Source organism: Pinus tabuliformis, chromosome 1_2 (genome assembly GCF_031772625.1).
Source record: "Pinus tabuliformis cultivar Carrire ecotype Pingquan chromosome 1_2, CPIR1, whole genome shotgun sequence".
Lineage (NCBI taxonomy): Eukaryota > Viridiplantae > Streptophyta > Pinopsida > Pinales > Pinaceae > Pinus > Pinus tabuliformis.
This window is the reverse complement of record NC_142298.1, coordinates 1,130,403,861-1,130,429,699: the sequence shown is the minus strand read 5'-3', so window position 1 is coordinate 1,130,429,699 and position 25,839 is coordinate 1,130,403,861. Positions and strand designations below refer to the sequence as shown.

The 25,839-nt window shown below is 37.4% G+C and overlaps 1 non-coding gene across 1 annotated transcript; it reads right to left on the bottom strand.

Moving 5' to 3' along the window:
* Positions 1-14,947: 14,947 nt before the first annotated feature.
* On the bottom strand, positions 14,948-15,055 carry LOC149210139 (small nucleolar RNA sn2524). Its single transcript, XR_016253175.1, has one exon. It is a non-coding gene; the product is annotated as a small nucleolar RNA sn2524 (small nucleolar RNA).
* Positions 15,056-25,839: the final 10,784 nt, after the last annotated feature.

Sequence of the window (25,839 nt, the reverse complement as noted above, 5' to 3'; positions counted from 1 at the left end):
GAATGATGGAGGGATAGTAGGTAAGCCTCAGGTAGAGTTAATGGTGCCTTTTCCTCCTTTTATTTTTGTTTTTTTTTCAAAACTGCAAAACTGTTTTCCTGCGTTTTTCTTGGAAAGGGAAAAATAATAATAATGATGCTTGGAGTGTGGTGCAGGATTGGAAATGATGGAAAAGAGGTTTGAAGATGGTAAGAGGGATTATAGGTTCCTCATGAAGCTTTTCTTGTCCCTCAAACTGCCTCCTATAGACACTTTTGGCTCTTTGTAATTCCTACAGGAGCCTCTTGTAGAAAACACAGTTTTGGAAGAAGAGGTATAGGGAGGTGAAAGAGAAGCCAAAATGATGGAGGAACGTGTGGAGAAGATGAGATGGATGTTGGTATGAATTTCAGGGTCCCCTTGGCACCTTCTTTTGCTCCCTGTAGTCCTCTTGCAAACCTGCAATGCAATAAAAACTCATTTTTCTTTCTCTCATTTTTTTTTTTGAAAATGACTAGGGCGCCTCAGAGAGGTTTTCACCTTAATTGCCTGCCCTGGGCACCTCCAAGGGAGGTTTTCACCCAAGGATCTTATTCTTTCCCCCTTTTTTTTGACATCATTGGGCCGCCTCAGAAGAGGTTTTCACCCCAATGATGGGACTCACGCACCTCATGGAGGTTTTCACTTGAGTCCTTATTTTTTCTCTTTTTTCTTCAGTGAGTGGGTGAAGTGGAATCTAAGACATGCTCCAATACCATCACTGTTTTATTCAAATATTCAATAAGCTCTCACTTGGAGAGGGGTTTCTTGTAGAATTTCAACCAATGTCCATTGACAATCATGGTGATGGATTTGTCATTAATGGTTCTGATTAGAACTAAACCATTGTCATTGCATTTCTCCACAGTGTAGGGTCCCAGCCATCTTGTCCTCAACTTGCCTTTGAAATCCTTATATCTGGAATCATAGAGTAGTGCCCAATCTCCCTCCCTGAATTGCTTCTCTCTGATATTTCTGTCATGCCATATCTTTCTCTGAAGTTGAACTACCTCTGTATGGAGAAGGGCTTGCAATCTGTATTCATCCAATCCATTGAGCTGAAGTAATCTCTCCTTCTGTGCATGGCTGAGGTCTAGATCCAGCTGAGCTACCATCCTTAGGGTATTGAATTCAAACTATATTGACAACAAAGCCTTCTTCCCATAGACCAGTTCATAGGTTGTGAACCTGGTGGTGGTCTTCCATCTTGTGTTGTAGGCCCAAGTGGCCTCAACTAATCTGTCAACCTAGTATTTTCTGCTACTGCTCACTACCTTGGTTAGGATCCCTTCCAATGCTTTGTTAGTGACCTCCACTTGCCCATTGGCTTATGGATGGTAAGTGGTGGAAGTCCTGTGCTTGATCTTATGATGTGTGAGCAGGTCTTCAATCAGGTTGGAAGTGAATTGACTGCCTTGGTATGTGACCAACTCTCTCAGATACCCAAACTTGTAGAATATGTTTTCCCTCAAAAACTCAGCTACTTTTTCCTCTGTCGTTGCTTTGATTTCTTTTGTCTCTACCCACTTTGTTAGGTAGTTGGTGCACACAATGATGTACTTATTCTACTTTGAAGGGGGGTTGATAGGCCCCATGAAGTCCATGCCCCACTTCTCAAATGGCTCAAAGGTCACTTGAGGTTGCATGGGAATTTCATCCTTTGGAGTGGGTTTCCCCATCCTCTAACATCGATCACACTGGCTCATGTATCTCCTCACATCCTGATGAAGGGTGGGCCAATAGTAGCCTGCTTGCAATATCTTGAAGGCGGTTATCTTTGCTGCAAAATGACCTCCACAAGGCCTGTCATGACAGGTCAGGAGGATGTCAAAGATTTCGTCCTCCCTGACACATCTTCTCAAGATCTGATCTGGGCTGAGTTTGAAGAGATTGCCTCCAATCCAGGTGAAAGGGGCACTTTTCCGTACTATCTTACTCTTCTCTTTTGAGGATAGGTGTGGTGGGAACTGTGCTAAAACCAAGTAGTTTGCTATATCAACAAACCATGGAGAGAGTACTGATACAACAAATAGGTTTTCATCTGGAATTTGATCATCCACCATTCCTTCTTCACCCGTAGACAAATTTACTCCACACAAAAAGTCAGCAACAACATTCTCTTTACCAGGCTTATCAATAATGGTCAGATCAAATTGCTGCAGTAAAAGAAACCATCTAATAATGCGAGAATTTACATCTGGTTTGTTCATTAAATATCTAATTGCAGCATGATCAGCGTGCACAAAGGTTTGATAGCCTATGATATAATGTCTGAATTTGTTTAAGGAATGCACAATAGCTAGGAGTTCCTTCTCGGTCACTGTATAGTTTAACTTTGCTTTTGACAAGTTTTTGCTTATAAAGTATATGGCATAAGGTAACTTTCCATCAATTTGTCCTAAGGATGCTCCTATTGCTTTGTTCGAGGCATCTGTGTGAATGTGAAAGGGTAGGGCCCATTTTGGGCCTCTGAGAATTGGGGCAATCCCTAACTTGCTCTTCAAGGTATCTAGGGCTTCTTGACAGTTTTCCGACCATGTGAACTCAACATCTTTGCCTAGGAGGCCAAACAAAGGAGAGGCTAGCTTGCTGAAGTCTTTAATGAATCTCCTGTAATATCCAGCTAAGCCTAGGAAACTTCTGACATCTCTCACCTTTTGAGGAGGTGGGACCCTTTGGATGATGGCAATTTTGTTGGGGTCCACCTGCAATCCTTGTTGAGATATTGCATGACCTAGCATGGTCCCTTCAGTCATAAAAAATTCACATTTTTCCAGACTGAGGGACAGGTTCATCTCAATACACTTATCTAGAACTTTTCTTAGGTTAGATAAAGCTTCCTGAAAGTCAGAGCCATAAGGAGTAAAATCATCCATGTATATTTCTACTGCATCATGAACCAGTTCAGAAAATATACTCAATACCGCTCTTTGGAAAGTGGATGGAGCGTTGCACAAACCAAAAGGAAGGACCTAGTATGCAAAGGTACCCTAAGGACAAGTGAAAGTGGTCTTATCTTGGTCTTCTGGGCTGATTTGAATTTGATTGTACCCGCTAAACCCATCTAGGAAGGAGAAAAACTTTTTCCTTGCCAGACTGTCTAACACTTGATTTATGAAAGGTAAAGGAAAATGGTCCTTTTTAGTGGCTTTGTTCAATTCCCGATAGTCGACACAGATTCTCCACCTACCATTTTTCTTTGGCACTAGCACCAAAGGAGAGACACACTCACTATCAGATATGGGATAGATGAACCTTGCATCAAGCAATTTCTGTATTTCTTCCTTAACAATATCTTTAAGTGTTGGGTTTATCCTCCTTTGAGGCTGCCTGACTGGCTTGCAATCTTCCTTGATGTATATATGATGAGTACATACTGAAGTGTGCACTCCCTTCATCTCCTTATAACTCCAGGCGAAGGCATCTAGATGGTTTCTCAGTATGCTGCATAGCTCCTTCTCCTAGGAAGTAGATAGGGATGGATTGATTTTCAATGTTCTTTCTAGGCCGAACTCTATATTTTTAACACGGAGAGAAGTAGGGCCACACAGAGATCAGTTGAGGGGTTGTTTTGGGTTTCTCTTACTATGTCTTCTAATGGTGATACACTGGGAGGTGGATTCTAAATCAAATTTTCAATCATATCATCCTCATCTTGCAGTTTCCCCCCATGGTGATTTCTAATGTACAAAGTGGTCCAGAATAAACTTCATCCTCATCCTCCTCCTCCAACTAGAGAGGTAGATCATGTTCTAGCAAAGGTTGGGTAGGAGGATATAGGATTAACTGCTTGGACATGTGCCCATTCTTTATGGTCATGTTCCCAGCTTGGCAGCTGATGTAGGCATCGACTGTAGCCAACCAGGGTCTTCCCAGAATGAGAGGATACCCAGTGAGCTTTGCCTTTGGCTGGAGAACTATGAAATCAACATGATACTCCCAAGAATCAATGGAGACCATCAAATCTTCCACAATCTCCTTAGGGGTCACTGTGGAGCGGTCTGCTAGTTGCAGCACTGTCATGGTCTTCCTCAAGGAGCCTTGGAGGTTAAGTTTGAGCATTGTGTCCTTTGTCATCACATTAATGGCAGCTCCCAGATCAATCAAGGTATGTGGGACCATTGTGCCATTGATGTGGACATCAACTATGAGGCTTTCAGGGTCTAGATATTTTGGACAGATTATCTGCCCCAACATCAGGTCGGACAGTTGTCCTATGACATTGATGGTTGGGGCATCTCTCTTGTGCCTTCCTGGATGCCTAAAGCACTTCTGTTTGATCAACCTATTGTAGCTAGGCACATCTTTTATGGCTTGGAGAAGTGGTATCTTCACACATAAATGTTTCAATTCTCCCAGGAGTTCAGTCTCTTCTAGGGTAGGCTGGATAGTCATGGATAGTCTACATATAAGATCATTGTACAAGTTAATTTCTTGAATCTCCACAACATAATTTGGGCATGATTGTTCCCCACTATACACTTGTTGAGCCTGTCTGTTGTTCGGGTTCAGGTTTGGCTGGGCAGGCATTTGGGGTTGCTTTGGTGGAGCAGAGGGTAACAGTTGTGGTTGGGCAGGCGGTGGAGGCAGAATAACAGGAGGAGAGTTGTATTGGAGCCTCCACCCTTGATGAGATGCATTCCACTGAGGTTGCAGCTGAGCATAGGATTGAAATGAATGGGTGGTTGGTTGGGCATGATATTGAGATGTGAAGGACCAAGGAGGAGGCATGGACCAGGAAGGATGAGTAGGGGGGCCCAAGAAGGTATGGAGGTGACTTGGTTGGGGTTGTAGTATGCCTGAGATGTCCCTTGCATCCCCTGCTGGTATGGTCTAGGTCCATGCGGCCTCCTTTGGTTTATGTAATAGATCTATTCAGTGACTCCTTTGGCCCCTTGGTATATAGCTTTAAGTCTGGGCAAGGAAGGGCACTTATCTGTAGAATGATCTTCTTCACAGACTGAACAAACCTTTATAGAGTTCAGTGGGCATTCATTCCTAGGATGCCTCCTGGTGCATCTAGGGCAAAAAATGGCCAAAGCCCTCTCTGCTTCATCTTGTTTTCTTTTGATATGTAAGGTATCCATTTGCATGGCAAGAGTCTGCAGCATCTCACTCTTGAAGTCTTCCATCATGTTTCAAATTTCACCTTTAATGGATGAATTGGAAGAAGAGGTACTGGCTATGGGTTGACTCCCCTACCTTTCTTTTTGGCTGCTCTAGAATGGTTTCTAAAAATAGTCTTTATGTCCTCATAGGATAGTTGGTAGATGTCTCCCCCGCCAGTAGATGGAGGGTCTCTAAAAGGTCTTCCTGAATTCCCCTGAGCATGACCAACTTCAGAGACTCCGGGCCAAGTGTACACCTGGCCCTTTTTGTAACTGAGCTGGAACCTCTCTTCATAGTCTTCCAGGGACTCATCACTTCTTATGGTCATTCAGAAAATTTCTTCTTTAGTATCTTTTGACCTACAATAGTCTTAATAGTTGTCATTAAAGGCCTGCTACATCTGAGCCCAAGTTGTGATCCTATTGCCAGCTAATCCCATGAACAAGCGCAATGCTGCGTCCTTGAGAGTAGAAGGGAACAATTTCAACTTTTGCTTGTCTTCTGCATAGTCATAAGTTCGACAGATGACAACAAACTCGAACAAGAAGGTGTCAAGATCTTCTGTAGTCAGACCATGGAAGTGAGGTAGGGTTGAAGGACTTATATTCTTCATTTTGGTGTCCCATTGGTCTCCCAAATGGGGAAGGTACCCTCTATTCTCTCTCCATTTCCCCTAGCATTTCTGTTTTCAGCATTGGCTCCAAAGGAATGGTTTCTTCTTCTTCTTCCCCTATAGGTTCTTCAAATATGTCCAGCTGTTCACCTAAGGGTTCTTCTTGATTGTAGCCATTGAAGAAGAGAGAAGGTTGGCTGTGTGAAGCAGTGGGGGTGTTGGGAAATTTTTTCCCTAAGTTATCTCTACTCCTACGAGGCGTGAAAGGAAATATTTTTGGTTGGTTTTTCGTTTCTTTTTCCCTACACTGAAAGTACCTGCAGAAACTAAAATTGTGATTGAACAAAACAAATTGCAACTAGCTGAAATGAACTTGCTAAATGGAAATTTACAGAATTGAAAAGGAAAGCAAGGAAATGCAAAACTGAAAGAAAAGAAATGACTAATCTACTTTTGCCGAAATAAATTATTAGTAGAATGTTGCAATATGAAATAGAAGAAAGAAGTAATCATAGAATACTCTAACGCTTCCCCGGCAATGGCGCCAAAAAGTGATGAGCTCCAGTATTGCAGCAAGAATGCTACAATTCCTGGGCTACCAACTTTACTTTTATCAACCTGGTAGTTTGTAAAAAACTTGGAAGCGTCGGTGCTATATGCACAAGTACTAGTTCCCACTACAGGTTGTCACTTGGTCAGCCGGCGTGAGATCACTAGGATCTTAAGCCAACTTCTATAGATTTCAGAAGAAGCTCTATGTGTGATGAAAGGAAAGAAAGATTACTCTATAGATGCTATTCTAACTGCAAAAAGGAGAAAGACTGGAATGCGAAGCAAAACCTAGTAAACCCTAATTAACAAGCTAATTCTACTTTTGCCAAAAACACTATGAAAACCATGAAAGAAATTCCATTACCTACTTAAGGAAGTAAACAACTTCTAACCATGCTATTTCTGGAAGCAAATAAGCAAAAAAACATCTTTTTGGATTTTTATGTGTTTTTATGTGAATTTAACATGCATCCAATTCAATGTGTGTGAGTGTGGCAATGAACAGGTGGTGTTAGAGGGAGATTTTTGAGCTTGGGAGGATGTAGGATGGTGTGGATGGGTCCTAGGAGGTCTTAGGTGGCCTTTTGGAGGCTTTTCCCACACTCAGCCTTCAAAAGAAAGTCTACAAGAAAAACTACAGGAGGACACATGAAAACTATAGGAGGAAAACAAGGAAACTATAGGAGGCCTATAGGAGGAGGCCGAGAGCAATTTTCGCTGTTTTGAGGATGTAAGAGTGGGTGAAAAAGGTGGATGAAAGCTGGAATGAGGTGTTAGGGTGCCTAAGGTCTATCATGAGTCACCAAGAGAGAGAAAGATAATTGGGTTTGCTCAAGGAGAGAGGAAGAAGTTCTATGAAAACTGAAGGAAACTAGGGCAGAATTGAGGTGAGGTTTAGGAGACCTATAAGGCATGGATCAGATGGAGGGTGTGATTGCTGGTAAGTTGGCCTACTGCTAGACGAGATCTGCTACATAGAAACTGACAGTCAACCAAGAATATCAAACAACCAATGAAATGAGTGCATCCTAGGAAAAACAGAGTTTTGCATTAGAATGGCCTAAACTATGACGTAGAGAAGGAAATGTTGGTAAATGCTGTAAAAAAGGAAAGCATGAAAAAGGATTATTGAACATTAGGGAGTGAACATGATAAATAAGATCTAAAGCAAAGCAGAACTGGACTATCAATCTACTAGAGAGTTGCAAACACTAGAAGTCCTAGGAATGAGGAAAATATGTGTTTTTGGGGAAGCAAGAGAGTCTTTGCCTCAAATCATGGTCTCAGAGGGAGGAAGAGAGGCCAAGGAATTGTAGCTAGCCTTTTGAATCTTCTTTGATCACTACTTAAACTGCTACAAAAAGCACAAATGGAAACAAACTACTAAATCATCAAAAGCAACCTATTCTTAACCATAAGAGAAATACATCTAACAGAAAAATAATCTAAAAACTAAAGTAAAGCATACAAATACAAGTAAAGAGAAGCTTGGATACTTAGATTGGGCCCTAACCCAAGAGCTTCAACCCTCTGAGGTAACTCAGTGCTAGCACAAAAAGGATTCCATCTTCATTATCAAAAGATAGCAAGATTACATAAAACTGTAAAAAATAATAAGCTTGAAATTTGAGCAGAATTTACACAAGTAAAAAAGTCGACCCTAGTGAGGCCCTAGGCTTCTCTACTTATACATCTGAAGCTACCAACAACTTCCTTAAAATCAGGGAGGCTTGGTTGCCAAAATTCGAGATAACTATCAATCATCTTCCACTTGCTCGGTTGCCTTCTAGTGCATGATTCGACTGCTTGTAATCTGAGCTGAGTGAAGGAGAATTCGAAGTGAGGAGAAATAAATGAGGGGGATTCCCTCCTATAAGTCCTCTCCTCTGTCTACTTCAAGTTATTGCTGCAGTTTTACCACTATATCCTTGACTTTGACCTCAAAATCCATCAATAATCTGCATTAAATACATGTTAGACCACATGGCATAATAACTAACTCAAATCACCCTATAAGCATAAATATAATTAGAAAATCATACAATAAGCTAAGAGAATGGTTGATTTGACTAGGTTAGGAGGTAAAATGAGCCCATATAATTACCCATTTATGAGGCTCATCACTTCGATCACTTATTGAGTTTTTTAATGGCTCGTACACATGTGAAATGGTCTTAACATCATAAAATTACCCTCTATAAACCTTCTTTAATCATACCAAGCTCCCAACTCCGAAAATTTCACTCTACAGCAAAAGAACAATGTTTCTGAAAGTGCAATGCAACCTGTCCACCATGAGTCTCGACTAACACTGAGATTTCTAACCCAGATGAACAACTTGCTGATGATTTAAATATTCTTGATACCTATTTTCAAACCTCCACTCACTAGAAATATGACAAATTCTTGATTTCCATCAAAACCCTAACTCTAATGCTTGGCCAAATATAAAAAGTGTTATTTAAGCTGCACTTTAATTTTTTTTTCATGGTTTCTTAAGTATGATTGATTTCACTCTCAAGAAGCTTCAAACAATACATAACCCCCTCATACAACCTCTTTCAACAAAAAATAATCTATCAATCCCAAAACAACAACTAAAATGTTGCTTAATCACAATGGTAGAGTTAAAAACACACGTGCAACGCCTCCCCTACCTCCTTTACGCAACGAACCTTACGTTATGCTCAATGACCTTTCAATGGAAAAAATGAATGGATTTTTGGTGCATTTGGAAGTTAACCAAGGATTTGAACTCCTAAGGTGGCTAAATTTGAATTTCAAGAATGATGATGACAAAATTTGAACTTCAATCATAAAACACAACAATTGTTAGAAGCGCAACGCTATCCTCCTAACTGTTGTACCAATGTGATGTCATGGAAAGTTGTGATTTGACATTCTAACTGACTCAAGTGACCCTACAAATTTGTGCCAATGATGACAAGACATGACACCATGACCTTACTCTTGATTTTTTGGTGAAACATGAACCTAGACCCAATTAAATCAACCTCTAAGGATATTAGTGATTATTTTCACGACCCTTTACACTTTTTGATATAATTACATTCAACAATGAAAATTTTATTCTATGCTAAGACCAATAGCTTGATCTCTACAAGATCATATCAAGACCTATGTACACTTGCCAAAATGATTCAAAAGACAAAACTTGTTTTCTGACTACTATAATTATAGGATTTTAACACCTTCCAAAGCATGCTCGAGCTTGAGTTTGTTGGAAGTCATCTTCTCAGTCCCAGAGAAAACCTACAACAATGATCTTGAAATTCGAACCTCTTGCAATGAAAACTTTGAATTCTCTTCTCTACTGTGAACCTAGCTCTGATACCATGTAGACATTAATTTTAGATTCAATATTGCTCATGTACTGTTCTAAAACATAGGACTCAAATATACTCTACTCATATATGGAAAGTAATTCATGATTGAGAGAATATATAAAAAACATGCGACATGAATCAATACACATACATGAGGAGATATCTAGAGGAAAGTAACTGGTCAAAACCCCTTCCTATCTGTAGTGCATTAGTAAGAAAATAGAGAATAAATGCAATGCTTTCTCAATCCCGAACAACCTCTGCACAAGTATAATCTATCTCACTACCTCACATACTGACTCTGGCCAATACTTAGCCAATTTTTCTACCTGCCAAGATCCTATTTCCTTGCAATGTTTCTCAAGAAATTAACTCCCTATTAATTAGGGAAATACCCATCCTGAATTGCGCAATCCTTGCAGGCCCTTCTTTGACTGCATGCACCACTTGTACAACTTAGATAATTATAAAAATGATAGTACACTACCATTGAACTCCAATCTCAACTGGGTAACTTGAATTTCATGCATGTATGAGTTAATTAAGGTTGATTTATCAGTTAACTAGTTGAACACTGAAGCTGCACCCCATTGCTAGACCTCCTACTAGTTCCTCCAACTATTGGAACTAGTTTAATTGACTTTAACTCAATTTAAATGAATTAAAATGTTACAAGTGAAATTAACTCAACCTAAGCTCCTAAAGCTTAGGAATCACTATACACAACTCAAGTTAAAACATCAACTCGAATTAACTAAGCTAACTAAGTGATACTAACTCAGTTAACTCATTCAAGTTGTCTTATGATTTGGAATTACAATTTTCTCCTAATTTAATTCAAAGGAAAAGTAAATTAGGAATTTCTTGTTGCATTTTCAACAAATAAATAGGTTGTAGCATGAAGCCAAGCAAAACTCATTGAATAGATAGGTTTGAGCATCAATCCAAGCATATTCTTGGCCTAGTGGTATATGATGCCAAGATGCAAGGAATTTAATGGGTTGATGAAAAGTTGGATCTTTTATTCCAATCTAGCAAACAAGTCCAAGCTTACTTCTCCTAGCCCAAACCAACCATGCTTGGAAATTACAACTCCTTGTAGCAATTGTGCAACAGAAAAGGAATTTGAATGGGCTATAGTTTAGGAAACTAGACCAATTGTGCTCAAATCTAAGTAGGGTAATTTCTACATTGGAGACCTTAACATTTTGGCAAGGAAATTGTCTACTGAGTTGGATGAATTTACCAATATTGTGACAAATTTTTGGAGGTGGTCCCCAATTTGGCCCCTCGTTTTAAAAGGATAGCCTCATGCTCAGGAAAGAAATAATAAATGTATAATCTAACAAGGCTAGTGGGACTTGGCTAAGGGAGAGTCAACATGTGTGGCGAAGGATCATTGGGTCCTTTGTTTTGTGTTTTTGATGATAATCCCATTGCAATAGCTAGGAGGATGGAGTGGCACAATTTTTGGGTAAATATGAATGGAATTATAGGTGAAAGGTAGTGTGCTAGAAGGCAAAAAATATGAATAAAGGTGCAAGACCTACACTTGTAGGGCAAGAATGGTGAAATTTTGTATATCACATCAATAAATGAGCCAATCCAAGGGGGTATATAATTGATACACAATTTTTATCAACATAGTTATGAGTCAGTCTAATTAAAATAATTATTATTTGTGCTAATTATAATAGTTATGAGTCACTCTAGTTAGAATATTTGTGAGCTACACTAGTCAAAATAGCTATGAGCCATGTGGATGAGAATAGTTATGGGCATAGTTAAAGCAATAGTTGGCATAGAGTTAGATGATGATATACTGAGTTAGAATGATAGTGAGTTGTGGAAAATTCTTGGATAAGGGTCAATGCTCAATGTTCAATAGTGAATGTGCTAATGTTGAAAGTGTGAATGTTTAGCTAATGTTCTAAGCTTGAATGTTCAATTGTGAACAATTTGTAATTATGTTGCTTACAATAAATGAAGATATATGCTCTATAACATGTTTTACATTACTTATACTATATATGACTTCTAAAAACATATTGGTTTGTGTCAAATATAAATGGAACGAAGTCCCCATTTAAAATTATTCTTGTATTGCTCTATATTGCGATAATTTATTTTACTTTTGTGAGCACCTAGAAAGTTTCTCTTGGCTATAGGAGAGAATTTCCCAAGGTAACCTTTTCACTCCAACTTACAGACTAAAGGCTAGCCCCTTCAATCCAGAGAGGGCTCTCTCTGACTTTTACACTGTGGATAGATCTTTAGATAGGCTACGTTGACGTAGGGTTTGGTTGGGTCTGAAATCAATAGCTCATTGGGTGATGAAGTCAAATAGCTAGGTTTAGATAGGTTTACCAAGATAACTGGATGTCTAATTAGGATTGATAAAGGAAAGGTTGATATCATATCCTAGACCTTTTCCATTTGCTATAAATGGATGAAGAAAAAGAAGAACAATCCACCATTATAGGGCATACACAATGAATCCTATGGTGGATTTAGAAGATCAGAATGAGAACCTTTGAAAAATCAACTCAGAGCATCAAAACATAATGAATTATGAATTAATTTATCCTTTCCAAACATTCAGAAGGAAGACATTCAAGAGATTATTAAGGCAGAAAATGAAAAAACACGGAGATACATACTAAAACAAACTATCTCATGGATATTTATATCAATCGTTAGAATCTTTTGATCTTGGAAAATGAAATAGAAGCATTCAAACACACACAAACAATGACTAAGTTTTTCAGAAAAACCAACCCTTTCTCCATATTTTTCATGTAATATATAGGAAAATACAACAGAGCTTCTGATCCACAATTTGTGGAAAGTATTAATTACAATAACCATCAAGATCCAAAATAAATGGATATTAAAGCCCACCTTTAGTCTGTTCTCTAAGTTGAATTTTATGAGGTGGCCTTCAACTGTTGACTTGGTATTTTTATAGGAAATAGAATTTCGAAAAATATGGAAAATTCCTAAAAATAAGATCCAAAGGTGCATTCAGATTGTCCAAACCATGACACCTCTTAGAAAAAGGAGGGATTTTTTTTTAATTGATCCATTATCTCGAAACAACTCTTTTGGTTTTCCAAAATTCATCTCCATATATTCGAAAACTTCTTTTGAAAATAGTAACTAAAACATGAAAACACATAACTACAAAATATGTAAAAATAAGCCTTAAACATTGCTCTGTAATTTCTAAACCAGGAGGCCTGGGTAAAATATGAAAGAGGCTTTTTGAAATCAACCCGTTCCCAAGAAAAGCCATTTTTTTTTAAAATTCATCACCACTTGCTTGGAATATTTGTTTGAACAGGGTTACTAAAACAGGAAAAAACAGAGTGTTGTCATTTCTTCTTAAATCACTTCTCTCCTTTAGTTGGTAAACTTGTTCCCTTTAAAGGATGTTTTTAATTATGTTAACTTGCACTCCCTTAGCTGCAAAAATCTTTGATATTTGACCACAATATTCAAAACTAATTTAATGCTTCCAATATTAACTCGAGTAAGCCAAATTGTTGAAGAACCATTAGGGTTTGATGCAACAGAATTAGGTTTATGTAATACTCTGCCCCTAAAGTCAATTGATCATTTTTCTATGTCTTCTGCAACTTGAGCAAGTATGTACAACTTGTTTTGACTCCTTGTCACCCTTCTATTAAGTTTTGCTGGAGTTTGATCAAATTTTAAGGTTTTTCCTTTCTTCTTCTCAACATGCTCTGTTTTCCTCTGTCTCTTTTTGCTTGACCTTTTCCCCCTTTTAGTTTTGTTTTCCACTATAATTCTCTATTGGATTCTAGTCTTACTTTGATAAACTTTAATATTTGATACTTTCACAGGGGCTTCATCATGTTTTTCAACATGAAGGTGACTATATTCTTCCTTAGTTTTGCATCTTGCAAATATTATGGCACTGCAAAATCTTCTACCAACTTTGAAACACTCTAACCAAAGGCTATAAGACACTCAACAAGTTTCCTGCGCAGTAATACTACAAATCTGGGTTCGCTAGAAAACATTGTTTTAGGGTAAACAAGGCATAATAGGCTTTTCTTTTTAAAGGCTCTATTAGGAATGAAAATGATGGCAGTGATCACTTCATGAAGAAGGAGGACTAATAATTTATGAATTGACATTTGAGTGCTCAATAAAGAGGGATTAATGGGTCGAAAAACAAGTTTTGATTTTTTCAAAAAGAGTTACAAAAACATTTCGTAGCGCCACCCAATTTTTTGCTATAGGTCAAATCACTAAGCGAAATTTTGCATAGACTTAGGGTTAGGTAAAAGAGTTTTAATGACACATTTCCCTAGGATTAGAAAACTTTATAATGAATACAACGCCCCCCTTTACATGATTTATGACTTGCAAAAAGATAGACTGACATCATTGACTTGAAATGAAGGTGTAAACCTGATGCTAACAACTTCTATTATGCAATTATGTTAACTGATGAATCTTAAATAATCTAGATGTGATGTGTTAGTAACAATAATGGTTTGTTGGTAACGATAACCAGCTCACAAAATAGAATAAAAGATAGATCAATGACTTCAAAATCAACCTCTTCGAAGGGGCAACCTCCTTTACATTACACAAATGTATAATTCTAGATGATGCAAATGACAAGACCTCCTTTCTATATATAAGAGTCTAAGAGGTCCCAATATAATTAGAGCCTACACAACAATAATATTGTAAATAATAACAATAGTGGGGTTCTATGGGGCACAATAATAACAACATGGGGACTATATGGGCACAACAATACAATAAGGGGGTTTCACTAATAACAATAAGGTGCTACACTAGTAGTATAGGGACCTAAAAAGGAGATGGCCACTCTCTGAAATTCTGCTCACACCTTTCGTAAGAAGACAAAGAAATGTAAAGGATAACAACTAAAAACAAAAATTGAATCCAAAACTAAGCTTATGAACGAAACACACTCCACCTTCACTAATGACTACAATAAAATAGCCAAAGGATCATGGAAAACATGTAAATTCACCTCTTTTTGATGAGAAAACACAGGAGAACAAACTTCATTTACAACTGTTGCTTTTTCTTGCTTTATACCTTGATTCTCAACATCATTCTTAAAAAACATGGAGCAAACTGTTCATCGTTCTCATTAGAAAAAGACTCTATACCATCTAGAATAGGTTCAAATATGACAACCACTTCATGTGCTGTAAAATCACTCTCTTGATCATCAAACAATTCTTATCTTGCCTCATTAACCTTTAGTAACTTTGTTCAAAAACTGTTAATTTTACTTTCAAATGAATGAAGAGAAATAAGTTCTTGTACATGATTTTCTTGCAAATATGAAAAAACACCAAAATGAGCACTTTCACAATTCTGATTTTCAGTAATTGCTTCACGAGACAAAAACTCAGAAAATGATCGATTTGAAGAGACAAATTTTGACTATCATCATACTCTTGGTCACATAAAAGTTGAAAAACCTACTGCATATCTTCGTTAATTTCAGGGGATGAGACATGACTGTCTACACCAAGAAGTTGATCTATTTTATTTTCAGTCAAGGGAGAAGCTTTAATTTTCTGAAAATTGTTATGATTATCACCACAACTAGTTTCTATTGTTTCTTGTTGAGAAGAATATTCATAAAGGGATTCTATAATTTCATCATCCATAAGCTCCTCATCATCATAAATATCTTGCAAGTACTGAATAAAATCCTCACAATACTCACAACAGTTTTGGAACAATGACAAAGAAGGATGAAATGCTGCATAATACTCCAAGAATACTGTGTGGAAATATTTAAGAGAGTATAAGCTACCTGGTTTTAATCTCTCATACCATGATCTATATTTGTCTACCAGGGTAGCCATAAACATATTCATTAAACAATCCTCATGAAACTTAATCCCAAGCTTATATATATGTCTATGAAACTTAATCAGATGCAAAATTGCATCATCTCCTTCCTGATCATTGAACTTTGGGAGATATGTTTTCCAGTCTATGTGGGGAAAATGGTTTGGAAAACCAGGAACATGTGAGTAGTTCATAGGAGCATACCTTATATATTTGTAAGCCTCCATGGAAGCCATCTTCGTATTGTGGAGTCGCCAGTGACACTTTAAATTTTGGATCTCGCTAACAATGGAGTCGCTAGGACAAATCAAACAACCAATCTGTTATCTAACCTTCTGTTTGCCCTCAGAAAGTAGATCTGATCTTCAAAGTAGTTTTGGGGAAGATAAACCTTGTGAATACCTAGGATGGTCTCTAATTGTTAGCTATCAGAAATTTTCTCTTGGCTATAAGAGAGAAATTCCCAAGGTAACCTTTTCACTCAAATTTATAGACCGAAGGCTATCCCCTTCAATTTAGAGAGGGCTCTCTCTCACTTTTACATTGTGGCTAGATCTTTAGATAGGTTGTGTTGATGCAGGGTTTGGTTGGGACTAAAATCAATAGCTTATTGGGTGATGGAGTCAAATAGCTAGGTTTAGATATGTTTACCAAGATAACTGGATATCTACAGGATTGATAAAGTCAAGGTGGATAACAGATCCTAGACCTTTCTCATTTGCTATAAATGGATGAAGAAAAAGAAGAATAGTCCACCACTATAGGGCATGCACAATGAATCCTATGGTGGCTTTAGAAGATCAGGATTGGAGCCTTTGAAAACTTAACTCAGAGTATCAAAACAGAATGAATCCTAAATTAATTTATCTTTTCCAAACATTTAAAAGGAATGCATTCATGAGATTGTTAAAGGAGAAAATGAAAAAACATAGCGATACATACTAAAACCAACTACCTCATGGATATTTATATCATTGGTTAAAATCTATTGATCTTGGGAAATGAAATAAATAAAGCATTCAAACACACACAAACAATGACTACGTATTACAGAAAAACCAAGCCTTTCTGCATATTTTCATGTAATATATAGGAAAATGTAATAGAGATTCATATCCACAATTTGTGGAAAGTATTAATTGCAATAACCATCAAGATCCAAAATAAATGGATCTAAAAAACCATCTTTAGTGTTCTCTCTAAGTCGAATTCGATAAGGTGGCCTTAAATTGTTGACTTGGCATTTTTATAGGAAATAGAATTTCGAATCTGGCAAATTCCTAAAAATAGGGTCCAAAGGTGCATTCAGATCGTCCAAACGATGACACCAGTTAGAAAACAGAAGGAGGTTATTTTAATTGATCCATTAGCTCCAAAAAATTCTTCTTGTTTTCCAAAATTCATCTCCATCTGCTCGGAAAATTCTTTTGAAAATAGTAACTAAAATAGGAAAAAACAGAATTACAAAATCTGTAAAAATATGCCTCAACCATTGCTTTGTAATTTCTAAACCATGAGGCTTGGGTAAAATATGAAAGATGCTTTTTAAAATCATCTTGTTCCCAAGAAAAACCATTTTTGGATTTTTAAATTTCATCACGACTTGCTTGCAATATTTGTTTGAACACGGTTATTAAAATAGGAAAAAAATAGAGTGTTTTCATTTCTTCTTAGATCACCTCTCTCCTTTAGTTGGTAAACTTGTTCCCTTTCAAGGTTGTTTTTACTTATGTTAACTTGTATTCCCTTAGCCACAAAAATATATGATATTTGACTGCAATACATTCAAAAATAATTTACTGCTTCAAATATTAACCTGAGTAAGACAAACTGTTGAAGAACAATTAGGGTTTGATGCAACAGAATTAGGGTTTATGTAATACTCTACCCCTGAAGTCAACTGATCATTTTTCTATGTCTTCTACAACTTGAGAAAGTATTTACAACTTTTTTTTACTCGTCACCCTTATAGTAAGTTTTGGTGGACTTTGATAATCTTTTAAGGTTTTTCCTTTCTTCTTCTCAACATGCTCTATTTTCCTCTCCCTCTTTATGCTTGCCCTTTTCACCCTTTTAGTTTTGTTTTCCACTATAATTCTCTATTGAGTTCTATTCTTCCTTTCATAAAATTTAATCTCTGGTACTTTCACAAGGGCTTCATCATGTTTTTCAACATGAAGGTGACTAGATTCTTCCTTAGTTTCCCATCTTGCAAAGATTATGGTGTTGTAAACACTTCTACCAACTTTGAAACACTCTAACTGAAGGCTATAAGACACTCAACAAGTTTCCTGCGCAGTAATACTACAAATTTGGGTTTGCTAGAAAACATTGTTTTAGGGAAAACAAGGAAAATTAGGGTTTTCTTTTGAAAGGCTCTATTGGGCATGAAAACACTGGAAGTTATCACATCATGAAGAAGGAGGACTAATACTTTATGAATCGACACTTGAGTGCTAAAAAAAAGAGGGATTAATGGGTCCAAAAAAAAGTTTTAATTTTTTTTCAGAAAGCGCCACAAAAACATTTCGTAGTGCCACCCAATTTTTTGCTATAGGTCAAATCACTAAGTGAAATTTTGCATAGACTTAGGGTTAGGTAAAAAAGATTTACTGACACGTTTCCCTAGGCTTAACAAACCTTATAATGAATACAACACCCCATTTACATGATTTATGACTTGCAAAAATATAGATTGACATCATTGACTTGAAATGAAGGTGGAAACCTGAGGCTAACAACTTCTATTATGCAATTATGTTAACTGATGAATCTTAATTAATATAGATGTCGTATGTTAGTAACGATAATGGTTTGTTGGTTCTTTAATATGAATTATTTGCATCATGATGAATGATGGGTTGCATTGTAACTAAGAAAATCAAGTCTAATGAAGTGAAGGTGAGCCATGACAATCATGTTATGTGAGCCCCATATATTATTTAGTCTTGTTAGAGTGCTTTTGGTGAGACCTTCCCCATTTTTGGTATTAAATACTTAGGCGACAATAGACCCAATTATTAGACACCTATGTGGACCTTGACTTGAGATTGAGCCAATAAGGTTAACAAGGGAAACTATTGAATCATCAAGTTAAGTAATATTGAAAATAAACATTGCAAAGGGTTGGCCCCATGGTCAATTGCATATACAACAATATTTGTTGGTAAACGAGTAGCCAACCAACATATACCTTAGTTTTTATTAAATTGGAAAAAAATGTCACCATGCCAAATGTAATGAAGGGTTGTGTTAAACAAAAACCAAAGAAATTTAACTTCCTAAAGACATGGGAAGTCGAAATTCAAAACCAATAAATAAATTCTCTAAACCATGGGCTTCCTAACCAAATTTGTAAGACCCAAAACATTCCATGATGCATGCTTCATCTAGAAATTTCAAAATGAGCATTAAGCTCCTAACTATCCACTTGACAAAGCTTGGTAAGGGTTTCAAGAGACACTCTTCTTTTGAGTAAAATAAGGCACTACCCATGTATATACGCTTTTTTTCCTAAATTTTCTTTTCATGTCATTAGTATGACGGTTCAATGTTGGAGGTGGAGACCAAGACATTCACATCCCCTTCCCCAAGGAGTCCACTACCTATTTTTTCATAGTTAAGAACACAATCTTGCATAGAGCTAGCCCAAAATTAGTGGTGCTCTTGAGAAAAGGGTCCTTCAACACTGGAGCAATCATGTTACATTTTTTTACCACTTGACCCCAACCATCACCATTAATAGTGGTTGAAAACTTTTAAGCTTGGGTTGGCATGAGAGGAGTCCATTAGTTCTTTCCCTGAGTTGAGATCACAATTTTGAATAGAGCTAACCCAAAATTGGTCAAGATCTTAGGCAAATAAGGAACCTGTTACATTTATTTTACCACTTGAAGCCAACCATCACCATTAATAGAGGTCAAAGCCTTTTAAGCTTAGTTTGCATGCATAGAAGCTATAGAGGCATCAAAGGAATCAACCTAAGCTGTCAAGGGACAACCCTTCGTCCTATGGTCCAAATTTGACACCTAAAATAAGAGTAAGGTAAATCGATATACTTGAAAAAATTTCTCATAATATTTTTGTTGGTAATGTTGGCACTGATGTCAAATGGTCATGATTGATTGATTGGTGTTGATTGTGTTAACTTTAATTTATGTTGAATGCCATTGTTACAAGATTGGTTGGAATGCAAAGGTTGAAAGTGATGTGAATTGCAAAGGCTATGATAATCAATGTGAAGGCTGAACATTGTTAAATAAATATGTTGATTGATTCTCTTGATGTAAAAATGGAACATGATATATTGAGACACAAGTTGAAAAATATATGCTTTCGTTAAACAAAAATATGTGTGGTACAATTTTGGAAAATGTAGATATACAAATCGAATTTGTCTCTTATAATCATCATTGTTGAGAAATATCATTTCAATTCTATTTTACTTTATAAATCTCTAATATTCAGATTTGAAAATGAAGAGGCATATTGTGAACAACTTTAGAAGACTGAGAGACAACTCCTCATTTTGTATTCCTGCATAAAATACAAACAGTCAATAAGCTATGCTTCTAAAAGATACATTGTTGAATGAGAAAGGGACTTTTTGGTGTCAAGCAGTTTGTATGAGAGGGTTCATGAGCAACTTTTTGGTAAGGAGAAGGAGAGAAAAGTAGCAGAAGAGGAACAAAATTGAAGAAGAGAAGCAAAGAATATAAGCAATAGACTTGAGAGCAGAAAATAATATCACGTAACCAATTTTTTTTACTTTGTATTGTGATTGGGAGATCGCAGTCCCATTTCAAGTTGTAGCTCGATAAAGAAAATGTTGTAGCCTGTTGAAGTAGGAGCCTCCTATGGGTTGTAACCTACAAAAACATTTGTGAGATTTGGAGCTTCCTTGAGGTAGGAGCCTACAAAAATATGATGTAATTGGGAAGTAGGATCTTGCCTTCACATCACTTTCAACCAAAAATTCATGGTTTTCTCTGTTATAGACATATTTGGGCACATCAACCCCAAACTTATATGTCGATAAACTAGGGCTCATCAACCCCTAAAAGAGTTGTTTCATACCCTAAAGGAACATAGTCATCTGATTACATCATTCCCCAAAAATTTCTATCTGAGAAACCATCCAGAAATGGCCTAAATTAAACCATACTGACTGCTCCACTGGCAAAGTGCAATGCATACTGAGTGGTACACTTCCAGGGTGCGATGCATACTGATTAGGCCTTCTATAGGGTGTGATGGGTGAGGATGGATAAATGTTCGAGACAGTTTGCTAGGTGGTTTCTCATGGAATCTTCTAGAAACTTCTCCTGTGCCACTTGCCTCTCTGAATTCGCCCAAGGATGAATAAGGGATCTGAGAGATCTCCAAATGGAACCAATTGTAACAAGTGGAATGACACTAATCAAACCCCATGGATGACTCACACCCTTGCACACATCTATAAATGGATCCCTCATCTAAGAGATCTAGTGGCTGGAATATTGTGAATTGCAAGGAAGTGATAATAATTTGTAATTGAGGAAAGAGCATTTTATTGTTGGTGTGATCTTGCTATTTCATGAGGTGAAAAGGGATTGAAGCTGGGAGGATGATGCTGGATCAGAAAACTGGGTTGTAATTCTCCCTTCTATTAATAAAGTTCTTCAAGTTTTCTTCCATATGATTGTGTAATTGTGGATGTTATCATTTGTGAATGCTATGATTTGTTCATTATACATCTGATTTTCTAATGTTTATGTTGTAATAGATCACGATGCTTTGACAGTTCTTTATTGCTGTACTTCTGCAGGTACTCTCCAAGCGTGTTAAGTACATAGAGGAGTTGTGGGCTCTATCAAAGGGGAGAGAGATCAAGCAAGGGATTAAGCAGAAGTTCCAGGTTGGTTCCATTATATTTCTCTTATCTATTACACATAGAAGAAATCGTTGAATTGCTTTAAACTGTTGTTTCTAGGGTAGCTGCCAAACCTAGAGGGCTAGTCATTCGACAAGACACTAGTTTTCCCAGAAACAAATTGGTGACTCCGCTGGGGATGAATAGATGTTTGTTTGTTGTTATTGTTTGTTTTATAAACTATAGACAGAGTCTAAAGTCAGCCAGGTAGCCTTCGAACTGCTCTTGCTCTGCAATTGCATAGTAGATGAATGCTGCTTCAGTCAATCTCTGGTTTAGTTTATGAATTAAACATTTGACTTACAAGCACATCTATATGCCCTTTTGGTAGCTCAGTAACCTCTCAAGACATTCCTTTATACTTTGCTCTTTACTTTTCATCAAAACCTAGCTTAACTCATTGAAAACAGCTACACATCTGAGCCAAAACCCATTTTAGTTGCGCTCCCTGGACCATCGCACTATCTTCCACTGTAACCCAATATGCATCGCACCTCCCAAGTGTAGAAAGTGCGATGCATCTCTATTTCTGTGAAGCCTAGGTGCGATGACTGACTAAACTCTTTTTCCATTCTAGAAATTGGGGGTTTTTGACCTTGTTTTCAGTTTTGTTTAGTTGTTTTGCTGCATATGAACAATGCCTCCTTATTGAAGCCTACTTGCATCACATAAATTAGCCTCCATTAGATTAGGATTAGTGAATGTTTTTTGTGTTTTTGTTCATCATTTGCAATCCTTTGTCGAAAAGTTGCTTAAATCGATTTGTCATTTTGGTACAAAAAGTGTCGTAATTGTCGTTTTGTGTCGAAAAGAGAAGTGTCGTGAATTATTCCTTCCCTAGATAGTCAATTGAACTTTTCGTCATGTATTTGGTTTGATTTGTTTATATTCGAAGTGTCGAAAGCATTTTTTATTCAAAATTGAAAAGTGTCATGGAGTCTTCCTTTCTCTTTTGAAGAAGAAATTATCGAAAATGTCATTTTGAATAAAATATTTCAGATCTTTGCTGCATTTAGTTTTCCTTTTTGGCATTTTTCACATTAAGGAGAACGAAAACAAATACATGCATTTGCATTTAGCATTTTTTTAGTTTGTGTGTGAAAATATGATTTAGGGAAATGCACTAAGGTGTGCTCTTTGCTCTTTTCTCTTTGCACTATAATTTTCTTTCCCTAGTAGCTAGGATTTTCATTGCTCGAAATAAACAAAGATTGTTTATCATTGTAGATTGCATTTTAGGAATTTCAAAGTCATCATCACGCGGTGAACCATTGAAAGGAAAAATATAAACAAGTTCAACTTTAAAATAAATTTCAATGAACCTAACAACGCTTTGGAACTTAAGGCAACATGTCTAGAGGTCTATGATAGAAACATGTTCCGACGTCATTAAAACTAGTGGCTATCATTTTCATTTAAGGTTGGGTGATTCCTCCTCCTTGATACGACAAGTGCTAGCACAGACTTGTGCTCCCCGTACCGTCACGTATATATTGGGAAACCACAATAGGTTTAAATCCTTTATCCATAGGAAGCCGAGTTTGCCGCCTTATTGATCGCAATGCACTGAACACAACATTTGGGAAGATTGACTGCCGTACATAAGTCATTGGTAATTTCTCTTTACTTTTTCACCAAGGTGTATATTGCAGTTTTGCGATTGGTTTGGTAGTCCCTCTGTTTAGATTTTCCAGAGTAGTCACTTTCGTTCCTTTTCGACTCTTTAAATGAAAAGGTCCATCTGAGAACTTGTCCTTTCAGGCTCATTAAAAATTGAAAGAGACTAGAGTCATCTTTAGCTTTTTCTCAACTCTTAAAAACTGAAAAAGCAAAGTTGTGTCAAAGCGTCATTAAAATTAATTGAATTCAGAATAACATCCCTATTCCTTAGTTGATCTTAGGTTGAGATATATGGAGACAAATCCAGAGTCCACCAATCAAGGAATCCCTTTTGAAGGGAATCCTAGTCCTTTTCCTTCTTTCAGAAATATTGGTGCTCCTTATATGGCTACATTATCCCTTCCGGGACTTACCATTGGCCTGCCAGTATGGCTGTTTTCAACCTCTTTGGTTCAAAATGGGGGTACACCTTCAACTGAACAAAATCAACCTCCAATTGATCCTGAAGTTGACCCTTCACCTTCTTCCTCGTTTGTTTCTCCCTCCCCTTCTTCCTCTTCGCTTGGTGAAAGTAGTGATACTAGTAACCAGGTGGCTGAGAAGAAGAAGAAAGGGAAGGAGAAGAAGAAGAAAGGGAAGGAGAAGAAGAAGAAGTCAATTCAACATGGGGGAAACCAAGCAACCATTGCTTTGAAGGCATCATCTAATGAAAATCCATCCAATAAAATTCCTAAACCCAAATTTCCATGCATAATTTGTGCGGGAAACCATTTTCATCGAGATCATCCTTGTTTTCCTTAGATCTTGAAAGAATGGTCTTCCAGCTCGCACAATCCGATGTCATCAACCTCTGGAGATCATGTTGGTAGCACACCATCAACTAGTGATAGTAAAGTTCATGGATGGAAGGGAAAGGTAAAGATTCCATGTAGGTTATGTGAAGGTAACCATTTCCTTCACCTTTGTCCCTTTTTTGATGAAGCCAAAAGAGTGTTGGATAACCATCCTACTTCACCGCAGCGACTTCCATCTGGCTACAGGAAACTTTCCCTAAGTCCTTCACTAGTTGAAAAACTGACTGACTTAAATCAACTGTCGGTCAAAACCACTCTCTCTGAAAGTGAATCTTATGAGTCTATACCTGACCAAAGTCAACAGGTTGAGGTAACAGTTGACCCAATTTCACCTTCAGCTAATCGTACCTTTCCCGAAGAGAGTGAAAATGATACTGTTCAAGTTCTTTTCGTTACTTCAGATTCTAACGACCTTGGGGGCAATCTGCCTGTTCCATCAAGATAGGAGGAAAACCCTCCAGTTCTCGTAACTCAAGGGGTCAATTCTCCCGTTTCTTTGGTACCCCCTCCAAGTAGTCTAGTCACTTCCTTTGATTGGAATCGACTGGCAAGATCCCGCCTTCCTTCTTATGTACCTTTCTGGATCATAGTACAAGTTTGTAAAATGATCGTGTCTGGCACTATTATAGATGAAGGTGCATCAGTGAGTATCCTTTCCTCAACTGCTTGGAAAGTGCTTGGTTCGCCACCGCTTACGCCTATTACGCAGAATCTGTTAGGCCTTAACAAAGGAAGCAATTGACCGTTAGGGATCCTTCCTAAATTACCTATCACTTTGGGAGGGAAAACCATTCATCTGAACATGATGATAGCTCCATGACCATTAGATTACAATTTACTCCTTGGAAATAACTATGTTTATAACATGGAAGCTATTGTTTCAACACTCTTCTGAGTGATGTGTTTCCCGTGTTAGTGCTTGAAATTTCACCTCAGGCTGAAAAAGGTAAACTCCAAAGCAACATCAAACCACTTAGCCTCGTAGCTAGCCCTACGGGGCAGGAGAGGGCTCTCTCCGGTCTATCTCGGCAAAGATCTTCAACGGGCAAAGATAACCAATAAAGAACAATGATTTTAGGCTAGTAAACTGATAAAAAGGTTTGATTTGGGATTTTTAGGGTTTTGGTGGAAAATTGGGGAAAGGCAATTTTGGTGTGGGGATTGGACACAGTTTTCACAGGGGGTTCTTTGGGGCAAGGTAGGAGACTGTATTGATGCCTTTGAAAGATTTGGATGGATGAGAATGACTGGTGAGGAGCTAAGGAGAGCAAGCAATCACCTTGAATTCTCCTTAAACAGCTGAAAACATTGATATTAAGCAAACTTAAAGGCAGAGCATAGCAACCATGAATTCTACCTTAACACTTCATTTGCCTAATTTGCAGAAGAAAAAGTAAGAAGATGATTCACATAACAAACTTACAAGTACAAAGAGAAACACACCATCAATACATGTAACCACAGGAATCCCAAAAAGGACTGCAAAACCCTGGTCTTCCTTTGCCAAAAATTGCAGAGATACAATGAGTAATACAATAGAAGCTTTCTCCCTCAAGAGTCCAACCTCTCCAACCCCTGAAAATGATTGAGAAAATACATAATATAGGAAAACCAACCTCTTCCCTTGCCTCTAGGGGTCGAGCTCATCATCCTAGGAGCTGTTTCAACCAATTCTAAACAAAGCACTATAATCTAGGCAGTCAAAACAACTTGCCTCTATAAGCTAGGAAACCAATTCATTCATTAAATGTTTGCTATTTTATGAATGAATATTCTAGAATAGGTAAATAAGTGTCATGTCAACATGAAAATACATTAATTACATCAAAGAGGGTGAAAAATCCCATCACAAGTCAAAACTGGTCAAAGCTGGGCGAATTCCTAAGCTGAAGATGAAAAATTGAGAAAATGTGCTGATGCGTAGCGCCCCAATCCTGA